Source organism: Scophthalmus maximus, chromosome 12 (assembly GCF_022379125.1).
Source record: "Scophthalmus maximus strain ysfricsl-2021 chromosome 12, ASM2237912v1, whole genome shotgun sequence".
NCBI lineage: Eukaryota > Metazoa > Chordata > Actinopteri > Pleuronectiformes > Scophthalmidae > Scophthalmus > Scophthalmus maximus.
The window spans coordinates 3,796,273-3,811,775 of record NC_061526.1 but is presented as its reverse complement, the minus strand read 5'-3'; the positions used below and the strand labels follow the sequence as shown (position 1 = coordinate 3,811,775).

The 15,503-nt window shown below is 37.4% G+C and overlaps 1 long non-coding RNA gene across 2 annotated transcripts; it reads right to left on the bottom strand.

Moving 5' to 3' along the window:
• Nucleotides 1–10,131: 10,131 nt before the first annotated feature.
• On the bottom strand, nt 10,132–15,438 carry LOC118291560. Of its 2 annotated transcripts, none has more exons than XR_004786704.2 (5): nt 15,424–15,438; nt 14,328–14,429; nt 12,246–12,305; nt 11,769–12,140; nt 10,132–11,671 (listed from the first exon to the last, which is right to left on the bottom strand). It is a non-coding gene; the product is annotated as an uncharacterized LOC118291560 (long non-coding RNA). The 2 variants fall into 2 exon arrangements; XR_004786705.2 differs by lacking the exon at nt 15,424–15,438 and adding an exon at nt 14,655–14,675.
• Nucleotides 15,439–15,503: the final 65 nt, after the last annotated feature.

Sequence of the window (15,503 nt, the reverse complement as noted above, 5' to 3'; positions counted from 1 at the left end):
AAAATGAGTATACCTACATCAGAAATTAAAATATGTTAGGTTTTTATCAGCTTGTTAACAAGCATATTACTGTGATATATGTTTTAGCATGGCTCTGTTGTGGAGCGGCAAAAAGGACAATTCTAACCACACTGTGGCATTAATTCTCTAAACTAGCAATTTGCCAAGCCACACATTAAAGGAAATAGCACAACTTCAGGATCATGAAATATATCAAAAAAAATATCAAGGCTTGTAGTCCAAGTTCTTATTGCCGTTTATTTCTTTTTTTAGCGTATTAGGTACATACACATACACCAAACAAGAAAATTCCACACAACTGTTGTGAAGAGTGCACATATAAGTTTTTACACCGACAGAAGTCTGTGGTACTTATTTGTACTAAAAATACATTCCTGTTCGAGATTATCACTTTGAATATGACTTTGAAGATGTTTATTTCTTTCAGCACATCGGTTGTTGTTGAGTTCACCTGTGATGCTTTCACTTGCTACACAAAACATAAACTGTAAGTACCAGTCTTGGCTCCTTGACTTCACAGTTATAGTCTTCAAAAAAATTAGATATTATATATATATATATTCTCAGGTGTAGCTCTTTAGTTCCATTTTATCCTACAGATGTGACATAACAGTGTTGCCAACATAAAAAAGGGAGCTACACTCTGTAGTGGACTTCACATTTTTAATTATAATAATAATAATAATAATAATAATAATAATAATAATAATAATAATAATAATAATAATAATATATCGGATTTATAAAGCACTTTTCAATTACCCAAAGCGCTCATTATCACACACATTTATTATTTTTCCTACAGTCACAATGTGGACTTGGTGATGAGTTTGTCCGTCGAGGTGTCCAGAGAGCTGCAGATCTTGGCGTGCTGTGTTTGGCTGGTGGACTGTGGTGGAAAAGCCACTCCGTGAGGAAGAGCAGCATCTGACGTCGTCATCATCCACTGTGGTGACGACAACCTGAGGGAGATCAGTAGCCTCAGGCTGGTCAACATGAGGACAACCTGCATCAGACTCACCTCCAGCACCTGACTTCTCTCACCTGAAGGTGACCTGTAACTGCTACAGTTGGCAGTGTCACTGCAATTGAATTTGGCTTTCAGGACATACTTTGCTATGTCTCTGACTTTCATGGACAATGTTGGGTTTATTTTTATGGTTGATAATAAAATACCATCTATAGCTACAACACTTATAAGCTCTGCTCTACCCATCCTCTACAGTCCCACACTGTATCCCTTTCTCCTCCCACTTCATGGACTTAGCAGCTCTGGGCTCATTCTGAGCTCAGCTGTTACCGCTTGCACAGGCCCAGTCTGTATATTAAACGTGTTCTATACTTTTAATATTGTCCACCTTTTTGTGTTTTTGTACCTTCACCAAAAATGAATCTGAGATTTGATCTATGACTTGTAGTTCTGGCTCATAAATTATGTTTATATTTTAACATTTTTTGTCTCTAATACTGATTGAATATGTGAGATTTCACATTCAAATCTGACTATTAATTGAGAAAGAACTCATACACTACAGATAAAACATTAAGCATTAACAGGTTTGTGTGATTTAAATGTATTTTAAAAACTGTGAAACGATACATGTAATGAATTTGACTTCTTTGCTCTGGAAGACAGAACATGGTCAGCACACACCATGTAAGACAATTGACCCATGGGGGACTAGTGGTGGGTGTCCCTTGTTACATTGTGGTGACACAACTTAGGAAACCACTGACGATATTCAACCTCTACAAAAAAGGGATGTGGCTAAGTTATTTTGGACCCAAAGTCATTCTCACCTTACCTGAATGAGAATGGGATGAGGTAAAGTGGATTATCTGAATAAATAACAATCTCAGAGCAAACAGTAGGCAATGGTCCACTCCCTGTCTCACTGTGTGAACAAACATGGCTCACTGTTGCAACAAAGGTAGAGAATAAACGTAAGAGCGTTTGCTTTAACAACATCACTGCCTCCGTCATTAAACCTCCGTAAAAAATATACCCTGATCCACTTTCACTTTATCCACCGAAATTGCAGAAAGCATCACATGAGCGATCAGTCCGAAACTCTTCAAAGATTTTTTTCGTTATTCTGATCTTTGTAAAGCTTCGGACAGAAACTGTAAAAACTACAAATCTCACATGAATACACTTTGTGTGGTGCAGGGTTGGAGGATGGACTTCACAGAGATTACCTTCAGACACTGGGACTCTCAACCTACCAGTTTCTAGTTTCTAAAGGCTCGACCGCAGGTACACAATAAAAATCATCAATTACTTCTTTTGTCCAGTGTGGCTTGTTTTACTTGTTTGGAAAACAAGTGAGACAACATTGATAATTGTCACCAAGTAAGTATTTTTATAGCACAGGGCTCAGTTACATGTATAGTACAATATGGCAAATGTTTTCGTACATCCCAGGGTTAAATATATTGTATTGTTATATTGTTTGACTTGACTTGTCACCCCAGCCAAGGAGTTTTTCTATTCACCCGTGTTTGTTTGTTTTGTTTATTTGTGTTCAATATTACACAAAAAAAGGACCAAACTGACAAGTATTGTTGTTTTTGTTTCTACTTTTGTCGTAATCAATTTCCTTGTCCATTGCAGGAGGCCGCTTTTTTTTTTTCTTGCTTTTTTTTTTTTAACATTTTGGCATTTCTAAGGAAATAATGTATGGACCTCGGTGCTGAAAAAAATTCTCATACATTCATACTGTTGAGAACTATGACTTGGTGTAGATGTGGTGTAGTTCTAGATAATACTCTGGATCTAACTGACGTGAAGGATTGATTGGCCTCGGCAGAGGTATGCGCCCTCACTGAGTGCCATTCTAGTTATTCAAAATTCAGTGGAGCTGAAAATGTGGCTCTGTCATTCTGTCCAGGAAACAAAGCTTAATCTGGTTGTGAGTTCATCCAAACCTGTATGACACATCAGACAATTATGAATCTGCAACCTTGTCAAGAGGTGTGGTATCGCTTTTTGTTGAGCGCTGCTCATAACGCTTGTTCTTCTGTTCAGCATACATGGGAGCATGACATCGATACAATACAACATTTTTAAATAGTTTTTGTAACCCCTGTTACATTACCCAGAATGGCTACCAAAGTTCACTACACCACATGCTTTGGGACTGGTTAGAAGTCTTATCCCCAATGTCAAACTTTTCTAATGTTCATTTTCCCAAAGCATGCCTTCTGTCAACGGTGTTGGAGCCACTGTTCACTGCCTCTGGACATTGGGTGGTTGATTGTTTTTCAAAGGATTTGTGGCTGGAGCAAGACATGTACATGTTAAATGTAGCTCTAGCGTAAGTTCAGTCAGGAAGACTACCCTCATGCTTGCTCCGGCTGTAATTTAATTCTCATTCATCCTGGCTGTCACACACTCACACAGGCGCACTATCCGTTTCGTCATTGCTGCGATCAGCTGTTAATCAAACTTTGCTGCCGCCACTGGCCGATGCTACACATCTCCCCAAGTGCCAAAGACTAGTGTCATCACATATCATTCTGTTAAACCTATAATAAATATAATTTCTTCATTCACATCTCCCGATTGAAATATGGAAAGGGCATATCAAGGATATGGAATATATGTTGAAAAGGCTTGCCATAGGTCCCTCAATGTGGCCCAGGACCCATTTGCATTTATACCGCTAAAAGAATGGGGCCACACGCACCCAAGACTCCCTCTGAACGTGTTCAGCGAGTTATCAAATCTCAAATACGTCCTCATTATATGTTAGGTGCGTTCACACCCATTACAAGAATGCAAGAATAAAAATACAACTCACTAGAGTGCACACCTCCGTCGAGGCGCAGCAGTTTAATTCAATCTTGCTGCGCCAGTTTGCACACACTCATAGATCAAGATCCATTCATGATTTCCTGGCACAACAACTGCCTCAGCCAGTTAACGTTTGGGATGCCATCACAGAGAGCAGTCCTCAAATCCCTTTACCCTAAATGAAGTTTAATAACTAAGTTCAGCAACAAGGGCCACGCCTCAAACTAGGGCTGGGCGATATGGCTGAAAACTGTACGATATAAGTGTTTCATATCGGTCGATATCGATAATTATTGATCATTTTTATGACCTAAGACACACAAACACGAGCCAACGAGATGGCACAACCAAACGTGATACTGTTACATGATTGGCTATTAGGCGTGTCACTCCAAACGTTGCCAGGTACCAGAGGACGAGTGCCGGCGTATCTAGCGGCCGGCGTAGCTAAAGGCCGGCGTAGCTAGACTCTTTGCTCCGGTATCTTCCAACGAGGAAAAAAATTATCGAAGGAAGACTACCCTCATGCTTGCTCCGGCTGTAATTTAATTCTCATTCATCCTGGCTGTCACACACTCACACAGGCGCACTATCCGTTTCGTCATTGCTGCGATCAGCTGTGAATCAAACTTTGCTGCCGCCACTGGCCGATGCTACACATCTCCCCAAGTGCCAAAGACCAGTGTCATCACATATCATTCTGTTAAACCTATAATAAATATAATTTCTTCATTCACTTCTCCCGATTGAAACATGGAAAGAGCAGCCTGTCTGCCAAAAGACTTTGACAAGGGACTGGAGGACCACTGGGACACCATTGTCTGCTGTTTGGTTGTCTGATCACACAGTAAACACTAACTGATATGGAACTACTTAACGCGGTAATAGCTCAAAGCTTAAACTTGTCATAATGATGTTAAAACTGATTGCACAGTGTACTGGTAGAAAAACATGATCCCCACTAATACTGGTCCATTATAAGCCTTGCTTTCACCATGTTATTCTCTTGGCCATTGGGATGCGTTTTTTTATGAAAGGACGATGACTAGTTTTATGGCACAAAGAAACAAAAGGACTTGAAGAAGGAGAGAGATAAAAAAAAAGAAAAAAGAGTGAACCTCGGAGGGGCATTCACTCTGTGGAGAGAGCTCCGGGATTTGAGAGGCTTCAAAAGCGACATTGACTTCTTTCTACCAAATCACTAGGTAACACAACCAGCCGACTTATTGATGCGTGTAGCTCGTGGTTGTTTTCTGTTTTGGACAGTGGCATGGCTGCTGGCATTGAGTTGGCCATGATGGTAGCAGACAGAAAACGAAGCTTCAGTGAACGTACTTCTTTCTTCTCCTCTGTTACCTCCAAAGTGGTGCTGCTAAGGCAGCGTCTTTACGACAGTGACCAAACAGAAAGTGGTCTGTTTTTTGTCTTTAAAGGTGCATAAAGAAAAGCTATTTTGGGCAATTGCATCCTCCAAACACTGTCTCCAGTTATGTATTGGTGCCTTTTATTTTCCTTGTTTGCTGTATGTTTTGCCTTGCTGTAAGTGTTACAGTGTTGAATGCAGCAATTACGGCTCAGGCAGTTGTAGTTGCAGCAGCTGTAGGCGCCTTTGAAACTTGCTTTAAAACACTTTAAAGATTAGATTAGATTAGCAATTTTCTATGGTCCTGAAGTTGTTAATATCAGAAAATCTTACAGTTAAATGATTTACATAACAAGCGTTCCAGCTGATACGATTAGTTGTATTCTATTGAACTGTAGAGCACAATATTTAAGTTCTCTTTAATCTTTTCTATGCCTCCATCATGTAAATGTAGCAGCATAACAATGCTGACAAAAAGAACAGCATAAGCACCTCATTGCATTTGAGATGTTTTTTAAATGCTGATGACAGTGACACGTCATGTTGTGCATGGATTGAAGATCAGGGTGTTGGAAATATGTGCCGCTGCCACAAAGGTTTGAGCAACGACACTGTGATAGTTATGACATGGGAACAGTCCGACTGAGCACTCCCCAAAAGGTCATGAAAAGTGTCCTCGACACAAGTTTCCTGAAATCAATGTTAAATATAAATGTAAATTTGGCTAAAAATATCTGTTTCGTCTTTGATGAAAAACATTGTACATTCATTGATGTACACTGAAAGAGTTACTAATGTTCTCAATTTGAAATTTGATCTGCTGACATAAAAAATAAACAAGTTGTGGATGCAGCAGAGGCAGCGTCAGGTTAACTCTGGGTTTTCAGTCCCAAGACGCTGGTTCGCTTCTGTCTGGGGTAAATCATCACCATACTAACTTATGCTGAAGCCCATACCTGCTCCAAAGCAGGCTAGGTTTGAGATCTTAAATTAAAAACCTGTCAAGTGTTCAACTACTGACCAATCAGATCCCTGTAAAACCAGAATCACCATTTCACAGGATCCTGATAGGGACAAAAGAGTTACCAGTAAAGTGCCATGGATTTTTTGGGGGGGAAAGATGATTGGAAAAGTTTCCCTGTTCCAAACTAAATGTGTCATTTCAAGCACAGGAATCGGAGGCTGCGGTGGAAACAGACTTGTCCAAACTGGACAGTTAACCCCCTCGTAACATAGGCTTGTAGGACCCAACTTGGCTTGGTGATGGTGTAACTTTGTCGGCATACCACTCAATCATCGTTATACCACAGCGGATCTGTACGTAGGTGATGACCATGTACAAGGAGCAAAGGGAGGTACAAGTATTAGTATGGTGCTCCTAATGTGATGATGTTCCTAATGATTTTTTCTGCTGCAGCACACAGACTCCAAATGTACACAGTGAATCATTGGGGACAAAGTGGCCGGATGCTCAGGATAAGTCTAGAATCCCAACAATTTTGCTGCTCATATGTACATTTCCAATTTTCCTTTTTTAATTCCACACAGAGTCAATATCTACGCAAGGTCACCAGGTTTGCGTGATTTCTGCAAAACATTATTTATGATGATATAGATGGACAGATTGGGATCAAGGAAATATTCAACTGAAAACTTAAAACTTTACACAGTGTCAGGCTTTTTGTAAGCCTGGCACCAGAAGTTCTGTGTCTGGTAGTGAAATCTAAAGAGGTGGTTTTTAGTTTCGTTCTCAAGTTTCAATTTTACTTTTACTGAGCGGAACGTTTGTTTCTCTCAAACCAAAGTGCTGAAAACATAATATGCAACATATAAACGAAACGTACGACATGAAAAGAAAACAAGAATACACAGGTAGGTGTTGCATATCGCTATTTGTGACTAAGGTGCAGTGGACACGCCTGTATGTGAACACAGTAAAACAAGAGGCTATGATTGACAGAATGAACAATGAATACTGAAGCAAAAATAAATACTACAATGTAGTTATGCCAAAATGGTTACTGTGAATAGGTATATAGGTAGTACAATTGTCACTGTGCCACCCTAACTGTAAAAACAAATATAGACTTTATAGGCAAAAGTAATAGTATATATTTATAAGTAATTGGTATAATAGTAACAGTAAAAAAAATGTTTGGCAGAAGTTTTGTCCCTTCTGCCACAAAAGACTTCTTCCATGGAAGAATATTTCTGTGTGGAATGTGGACAGGCTGTAAAAACAAATCTGAGCAAAGGGACATTAAAGGTGTGTCTTGCCAAGGCAAGTTTATTTATAACGTACAGTTCATTCACAATGGCAATTCAAAGTGCTTCAAAAATGAGCAGATAAAAGAACATCGAGAAATAATACAGTGAAGTGCATTGAAAGAGAGGGCATGAGAGGAAGTAAAAACAAAAGGAATTAAAGTATATCAAATAGAATAGGAACTTAAAATAGCATATATTAAGATAAAGAAAAGTAGAGTAAAGACATTGTGGCCTTTGTATAAATACATCTAAATACATATTCAACACATAAGGATTGAAAAAATTCCTTTGCAGAATGAGAGATGGGAAGCAAATGCACAAAAAGTGTTCTCCCAACTGGACAAACCATCTGGATCAATCCCAATTTAACCACTGGTTTATCAGCCACACAATTTCTTTTTTTTATCAATTAAATTGAATTGAATTGAATAAGACTCCTGGAGCAGACAGTGTAATATATGTCATGAAAGTGATCATAGAGAAATACAATTTTTAGGTATAGAGCTCCCTCTTGGGCGGATCAGTGTAATGTACATCATGAAAGTGATCATGGAGAAGTTTTAGGGAAATGTAGCTCCCCCTTTCGGTGGTTTTAATTTGATTCACCAGGGATATAGCCAGTGGAAATTGAATTAAATTAAATTAAATTTAAATTAAATAATAGTTGCATATAATGTATTCAACTAAAATATTATTTACTTCACAGTGCTTTGCTGTTTTTAACATATCTTTGGTGCCATATCAAAAAAAATGTCTATGTCTACCCATTTGTTTGTAAATTGCTTCCAACTAATAACGAAAATGTCATATTATTTTCACCAATTCGCCAGAGAGTAATGGCCAAAATATATTTCACACCTGAATAATATTCCTGATAAATGTATTTGTGATTTTTATTTCCCAAAAAAATTAATTTGGGGGTTATTGTATTTATATAGGCCACGACTTTAAAGTGAAATATTTAATTAGATGATTTTACAGGTTATACTAGAAATATTTATTAAATTAAATAGGTTAAATAGGTTTTGATATACTGACAGCTACAACACAGGCAGGTTGCGCTGTGCTGTGCTGTTTCAAGTGAACCAATGTAACTTCATAAGCTCTTAAGATGGTTTAAAGATAAATCTGTTTTTCTGAGCATTATTGAGGTTCTGTGTTGACCAAATCAATGGTCTGGAAGATTTTTAGTATCACCTCTGTGGATATTTATTGTAATTTCTGATGTCTTCGCTGATGAAATTCCATTAAAGTGTCAGCCCATTGTCTTCACCATGCACCAATTTATCTTTAATCATATTATTAAATGGGTAACCGCATCAAATAACGGAGTCCCGGACATAAACTGACCTGTCACGTGACGGGGGAATGGGGTCAAGCGAGAAGCGAGTGCGGTGCGCAGCCGCAGTAGCCGCTGGTCACGCACACACGGCATGCTGCGCTTAAACGTGAAAAAAGAGTGGCAGAAAGTAGCGTTTTGCTACTTTTCATCTGTGAACGGAAAACACATCCAGTTGCTTTTTGAGGCAAGAGTTTGCCACACAGCAGCAACGCCAGTCATTTATTCAAACATCTTAAAACAACGCACCCTGAAACTTATAAGGAGGCTGAGGAAAAACATAAAGAGGCTGCAGGAGCTCCACCTGCTGTCCGACAGAAGACATTGCAGGATTAGATATAAGGCCTATTACCTCTATTCTATTGAGAGTTGTCAGTGATTATATTTGTGTGTTTACCGTTGTAAAAGTCTTCTTCACATTCTAATTCAAAATGTTGTTGGTACATGAGGGATTATTAAAAAAGGGATACATTTTTTATATTATAATTATTCATTTCCTAAATAATTATTTAATTAAAGTATTTATGTTTACTTTCTGTATTTTGCATTTATTAGCAGGCACATTTTATTTTATTTACTTGTAATAAATGTATTAGTAATGGCCAGTGTGTGTCATGTGATTTGAATACCTATTTCAGAGTATTACAGTATCGGTATCGATATCGTTAAGATTGTAACAGAAAATATTGATGTAGTATCAAATTGAAAAATTTTGGTATTGCCCATACCTACCATCTAAGTTTCTCCTCACGGACTTGGAACAACAGAATACAAAGCAAGGCAACAAGGTCATCTGTTTTTCAGTCTAGAAAACGTTTTTTTTTAACCTGTTTTTAGATGTTTTAAATGTTTTAGTTTTTATTTTGTGGGTGAGAGTAAAACACAAGAAATACTCAAAATCTGTGGCTTCTGTATGCTATGATTCCCGATTTTATAGTTAAGGTATAGCATAGACATGTTTTTTCTTGTTTTTCATTTTATTACTCTGATCATTATGAATATTTAAGAAATTGTATAAACACATAAGAGTTCGTAGACTACACATACCTATAATGATATAAACTTATCAGCCCACAACATTAAAATAACCTGCCTAATATTTTATAGTTTGCCCTTGTGTTGCTAAAACAGCTCTGGCTGTATTCTGTAATCTATGTGTTCAGATCATTCAAAGCACAGTTTGTGTGTATATGATGCTGGAAAGAAGCTGAATTCACTCAATATGTCTCAACCTTTTTTTCACAGTTATAAAATGATATACAGTATTTCCGAACAAACTTCAATGACAAACTCTCCTGAGAATATGTGATTGTGATGTTAAGTTTTAGGAAATAATAACACAGGTTTTCATTGTCTTTAGTGCCTTTAATTAAGCAGCTTCATTAGATAGATAGATAGATAGATAGATAGATAGATAGATAGATAGATACTAATTCGTCCCAAGCTGGGAAATTCCGGCAATGCAGTGATATACATTTTATATACACTTAAGATGGGCGCAAAGCAACACTAAGTGCGACACAACTGTATTTGCTAGTTTCAGACTGACGCAGTCATCATTTTCCCTTACCAGCCCCCATGTTGCTTAAATATTTAATGCACTTGAACCCATCTGAATGGCCATCTTCATGTTGATCTAAGAATGCGCTGTGTTCACGTTCATTTGTGCATTCTTGAGGCTGCGGAATCCAGTTGCGCGTTTGACCAAAAAAAACCTGGTCTGAAGTCAATGGCATAGCTTAGTATGCGCCATAGGCAAGTGCACAACGTCAAAATCACAAGCAAGCTCACAAAATACACATATGTATGATAAATACATTTTACAAGAAAGTTCAATGGATTATGCAGGACATTGTTCAGACATTGTATATTGCAGGAAAGTCACAACATTCAACATAAACCTGACTGGGTCAGGTTTTGGGGGGAGCGCACAGTGTCAGCTGAATGTTTTTCTTTCTTCATTTCCTTCTCACTCAACTTCATTGGGTAGTTCTTACATGAAGTGAAATATAATTGTATAAAAATATCTTTGGATAAATTTCATTGGATTTACCTTTTGTCCAGTTTAAAAGGCAGTGGTTAAAATTTTCTAAATGATATTATTATAGTCAAATATGATCAAATTGCATTTAAACTGTGTGAAAATGTTAATTGTGGTGTGTCAAGGTGTCATTTTTCATTACTCAAACGTTTAAGTCATTACTTACCTCCGCCAAGAATGTTTTGTTTTCCAAAATGTTGGTTTATTGGTTATTTGTTAGCAGGATTTCAGAAAATTTGCTTCACTGATTTCCACCATTTAATGTTGGTCCAGATGTGGAACAAAGGGCAGATCCTGGACTAACTAAGTTTTATGACAAATAAATAATTTGGTTATTAGACCACTTCCTTTTTTTTCTGCTGCTATTATAAGAACTAGACAATCATGTGTGGGATTGTTTGGCCTTGGTGGAGGTATGAGTGTACCGAGTGCCATTATGTTTTACAGTGATAATGACACTTTAATTTCAGCAGATCAGGAGCTTAAAGTTGTCTCTTTCAAGAATGGCCTCGTTAGGATGTCAAACAAAGAAATAAGGAAAGGTTCTATCAAGGACCCATGCAGGTTGAATAGATGTGCTGTTGCAAACAGCCTTTGTTAGGAATGTGTATCATCTTTGATCTTAATATCTGGTTCTGTCTTTTTCCAAGCCATATAACATTTGCGATCCTCTGTCATCGGATTTTTGATGAGGACAAGGTTCTTTTTCATACCAGTGATAGCAGTCATTTTCTAGTGAGATTTCACATGGACATTATTAGGGGCTTGACAGCCGCCATGACATCAGCACCAGGAGGGACGCAGTGATGAGACTGATCTTGTGGCTGACTGCACGTGACACTTCTGTAAATGTTGTGAAAAGGAAACAAGATTTTGTTATAACAAACAGTTATGTAACATTGGACATTTTTTTGATGATGTAACATTCAATGTTTCTTACCTGCGCAATGCAAAGAAATGGAGGTGGTGTCAATGTTGAAGGCTGTGATACTTGTTGTTGAACCTCCAGTTGTAGTTGATCCACCTGTTGTTGTGGATCCATCAGTTGTTGTTGAACCTCCAGTTGTAGTTGATCCACCTGTTGTTGTGGATCCATCAGTTGTTGTTGAACCTCCAGTTGTAGTTGATCCACCTGTTGTTGTGGATCCATCAGTTGTTGTTGAACCTCCAGTTGTAGTTGATCCACCTGTTGTTGTGGATCCATCAGTTGTTGTTGAACCTACAGTTGTAGTTGATCCACCTGTTGTTGTGGATCCATCAGTTGTTGTTGAACCTCCACTTGTTGTTGTTGTAGTTGCAAGCTCAATGGCCACTATATGTAAAGATCCCATTAGTAAAATAATGTGTTTAGAGTAACATTCTTTTCTCAGAGCACTGTGAACATTTTCACTTTATATTACAATAATCACTAACTTACCTATAAATATCAGCAAACTTGATAAGACTGGTCCAGAACCCATTGTATCTGCTTTTTATCCTGCAATATTTGACAGCACAATGACAAAAAGCATTATAAATGGAATACACGTAATGTGAAAATTTTAATGATGATTAACCCTGTCTGGTTAGTTCTATTAAAATTAGGCTGGGATATTCGCAGTTATGTTAATCACAAATACATGTGTTTTTAAATCATTTTGCTGATTTGGAATCTGTACAACATAGAAGTTCTCATAGTTAACCCTTTGAGAGCACCTGTCCTTCCGAGCACAGATTTTAGCTATACACATGAATGTTGATATGGAATGTATAAAATAACATGCGACATCTAACATGCAAAATTTATAACATTTAAAAAAATTAATTAATGGTAATAATAATGGTAATAATATATATATAGTACTGGGCAGGGCTGAAAGTAGGAGGTTGGTCTTAAAACAACTAATTCACCTATACAGATATTATATGAGGGTCACCTTAATTGAATACCAACCAAGTAGAGGTCACACCTTAAGCATTTAGGACTCATATATGGTTCATAATCTTTTACAATTTAGATTTCACTCAGCTAATTAGAATTTCATTTTAACTGTTTCATAATTTGTAAAAGCATCATTTGGAGATATTACCCTTAGATTTTAATAACCGTACAGGGGGGAAAAGACAGGTGCTTGAAGTGGACTAAAAAGGTAAACTAAAATACTATGATTACTGTGAATATTATTTTTTGCACTTTATTAAGATCTACTCATTTGGCAGATTTTTACCTAAAGCGACTTACAACTATCGGACAATGCTGAAGCTCCAGTACAGCAGACTTTGAATTAAGTACTAAGTGCTATTTAGTAGTTTAGTAAGACAAAGTTTTCAGTGTGTTCAAAGTGAGATTAGGTAACGTCCACCTTGGAAGAATGCATTGCCGAGAAGGAGCATAAGCCTGTTTGATTGAGTTTGTGTAGCTTTGTGAAGTAATTCTGTAGGCAAGCATTTATTCTGCCATACATGTAGGGCCTACATATGAACGTGTACATGCAAATGCAATTATTTGATTTCAAGTTTAAGATCACACTTCGAAATGGAAGGGTGCTCAGAGATCGCATACATCCACCAAGGCTTACGGCATATCTTGCCATGTTAAAGGAACTGAAAAACAAATTCCTGGATCCCCCCAATTATCTGGATCCAGTCCAAACATTTATGGGTTCTTCCCTGTTTCATGCCCTAACCTTCTACAACATTTCACGGAAATCAGTTGAGTCGTTTTTAAGTAATCCTGCATACAGACAGACAGAGGGCAATGAAGACATAACCTCCTTGGTGAAGGTAATTACAGAGCATTTGTATTTAAGGCTCACAAAGATGTTGTAAATGACAAAATGCAACAGTGTAAGTAATTTTTTTCATCTGGAAGATGATGTAGTCTCAAAGCCATAATTATACCCAATAATCCGTTCTCACCTTAAGCACCTGAGGGTTGATTTTTGATTTCAAATTGTAGAATGTAGACAGTGGAAATTAAATAAAAAAAAATAAAAAATAAAAATCTAATTTTCTTTCACATTATCAGTGTCATGGTAGTTCATTGTCAAGACTGTGCAGGACTTGTTGTCCCTGCATTCCACAAGTGCCCTAAGAGGATATTTCTTACCTTGCATCAAAATAAAGTTGCACAAACAGCCACTTTAAATTATTGATTAAATGCACTAAAAATAAAGCAGTGAAATTTTGATAAATACATTTCTTCAATACATTTGAATAAAACGAAGTAAAATAAACATGTAATGTAGGGCCATTTTCCTCAAACACAAAAAATCTGAAGTGTCATTACATGTACTGAAGCACTTAAGACCAGGTTTAAGCTTAAAATCAATCTCCTTTAAATTTTATAATGTGTATCTAAAGGATCTCACCCAAGCAATAATCCAATAAAGGGAGATTTGACAAAAAAGTCCACAACAATTAATAATATAATATGCAAAACACATCATATAAACGTAAAGTTTAATTTGTTTAACTAAATAAAAATACCTGTAATTAAAGTTCACAAAAATGCACTTACCGTGAGGAATATTCAGAGTTTATTATTTTGTAGGCTCCTTACGAATGCTAACCTGGTGTTTGTCTTGTGTGATGTTTGCTGGGACCTTATATATACATATTGCTGAAAAGTGAAGGAGAAAAAAAACATCACGTGGCATGGAGGATCATGAATATTAATGAGATGTTCCAACAAATATGTGAAGTGTCACAGAGTCGTGGAAAATTCTGCAATGTTGTTCATTCCACTCAGGTGAACTATTTGGATGTCATCTTATCTTTTACAACAGCAGAGCTTTGAGCTTACAAAATGTGCACTGATATAACATGAGTACATTTTGGACATTACCACTGCGAAAAACATCAATTCTGTGCACTACAGATGTAGAACTTATCATATCCACATAGCCAATACAAAACAAAAAAAAAGTATTTCAAAAAAGCTGTCAATTTAACATTTGTTTAAAAGAAAATGATTTAGCTATATCAGTATTATATTTCAAATGAGCTTATTTTGAACATGGCGGCGAGTAACTAAACAAACATTTCATTCATCAAACAGTCCGCCAATTCACGCCAAGTAACAGTACTAATAACATATTAGTAGCGCTCATCGATCTCCAGCCAATCGGGTCACCTCGGGCGTCCCGGAGCAGGCGGACGACGCCCTGGGAATCCAGCAAGTCCAGCAACAGGTTCTCTTTTTTTCTTTTTCTCTCTGTCTCCGCCTCTCGTCTCATTACGATATATATATATATGTATATATGATATATGGCAGGTTCATGGTTATAGAATGCAGTGCACGTCTCGACAGTATACTGGGGTTATTAGATTGTCCTATAATGTTCTGCGTAATTTCCTCTGTTTTTGTCAACACACACGCATAGGCTTTCACCACACACACACACACACACACACACACAAACACACACATTTGCCTATCCTTCATCCCTTAGTTGAATGATGACCACACTCAAGTTCAACCCTTGCAATGTGCTCGGAGTTGGTTCAAGGGAAAAGAGATTTAAAAAAAATGTTTTGGCCGTATGAATAATCTACAGGCAGACATTGTCTTACTACAGGAGACTCATTTATCCAAAGACAGCAGATGAACTCACCTCACCACAGTTTTCTCACCCGTGCTCAGCCTGCTTCAACTCAAAACGAAGAGGTGTTACCAGTGTGACGACTAGAAAAA